We start from the raw sequence: 1,951 nt of genomic DNA, 5'->3' as shown, positions 1-1,951 counted from the left end.
CAGAGTCAGTGGCGGCAGGTAAGAGCTCGGAGGCGACCGGTGAGAGTCCAGAAGCGTCCGGCGAGAGTCCAGAGGCGGCCGGCGAGCAGACCGGAACGGCCGGCGGGCAGACCGGAACGACCGGCGAGCAGACCGGAACGGCCGGCGGGCAGACAGGAACGGCCGGCGGGCAGACAGGAACGACCGGCGGGCAGACAGGAACGGCCGGCGGGCAGACAGGAACGGCCGGCGGGCAGACAGGAACGGAGTCGGTGACGACCGGTGTGGACACGAGCGTGACAGGCGCAGAGTCGGTGACGACCGGCGTGGACATGAGGGCGACAGGCGCAGAGTCGGTGACGACTGGCGTGAACACGAGGGCGCCAGGCGCAGAGTCGGTGACGGCCGGCGTGGACACGAGGGCGCCAGGCGCAGAGTCGGTGACGACCGGCGTGGACACGAGGGCGCCAGGCGCAGAGTCGGTGACGATCGACGTGGCTGATGGAGTTGCCAGCGGGGAATCAAAGAAGGCCGGCAGGCAGACAGGAGAAGACCAGCAGGCCTCAGGCAGCGGCAGATCCGGGACCACCAGCGGAGCAGGACGCGATGCCTCCGGGACCACCAGCTGAGCAGGGAGCGATGCGTCCAGGACCACCAGCGGTGCGCGGTTCTTGGGCGAGTGGCGGCGACGGCTTCCTCTCTTCGGGACCGGAGGAGGGGACGCGTGTGCCTCAGATGTAGCCCTGGAACGCTCTGCCTCCTGGCAATAGCGTTCCAGACGGGCCATGTCCCGTTCTACTGGGTCCCAGAAGAGTAGCTCTTCCCACAGGGCGTCCATGACCAGTTCAATCCGGTTGCTGGATCCTGGCGCGGTGAAGCCTTCTGTCAAGCTGGGACAGACGAGGCGAAGGCGAGTGGATCCACGTGCAACCGTGTTTATTACAAGTGAAGATCTGACAAGGAAACAGGGAAACTGAAAGAGCGTTTACACAGGGTAACGTAACGGTGAGGCTTCACGGTGAGGAGTGGGGCAAAGGCAGGTTAAATAATAGGGGACTGATGGGCAAATGAAACACAGGTGCTGGTGATAACAGGTGAGGGAAGCTCCAGGTGAGGACTGGGGAAGGTGAGGTGAGAGCTCCCTCTGGTGGCAGAGGGAGGGAGCTCCAGGCTCATCATGACACATCCCCAAACAAAAAATCGCCATTTTGTCATTTATAGTGCAGGTCCAGCTAAAAATGTTTTGTGTACCTGCATTAAACAGTTTCTGGTTAATTAAAAAAAAAAAAAAAAAACACCATGGGCTTCAAGTGGGATTCAATCCCAGGAGCTTCTAATTACAATGTAAGTGTCACTAATAGGTTATAAAGTTAAAGTTGGTTTGTTTCCTTGTTTAGATGGAGAAATGTCTTTGGTGTAGGATTGCTGTTATTAAAATGTGTAAATATATTTTATTTTGTTTTATGCTGTATAATATGAAGTCACAGTGCATTATCATATGTGAGTTGTGGATTATAATAACGCGAGAGTTCTTGAGAACTCACGGGATTTGGACACCAGCTTCACGTGGCTCTCACATCCTACAAGACTCCAGAGCAAGAGCCACGCGGAAAACAGCTTGTAAAACGAACTAACCAGCTATGAAGAGCTGAAGCAGAAAAACTTAACTCAAAAAGGACCTCCAAAGTGACAGGCAGCCACGAGGTAGTTTGCATTTAGCATTTGTTGTTACGGATTGAAATGTAAGTGCTAACTGTTGTATGTTACCTTGTTCTGTAGTTTTCACGGCGTTTCATGAAGATAAAGAATAAATTCCGCCCGTACTCGAGAGACCGTGTGCAGTGTTGTCATTGAGGAGCTACATACAAGGTCTGTCGCTTATGCCGCTGCACCATCTAGTGGATGGTAAAAGTACTTGAAGTTCAAAATCCGTTTTGACACAGACTGTCTCCATAGTGAAGATACCCCCCCC

The sequence above is a fragment of the Oryzias melastigma genome, linkage group LG24 (genome assembly GCF_002922805.2).
Source record: "Oryzias melastigma strain HK-1 linkage group LG24, ASM292280v2, whole genome shotgun sequence".
In the NCBI taxonomy this organism is placed as follows: domain Eukaryota; kingdom Metazoa; phylum Chordata; class Actinopteri; order Beloniformes; family Adrianichthyidae; genus Oryzias; species Oryzias melastigma.
This window is presented reverse-complemented; position numbering follows the sequence as displayed.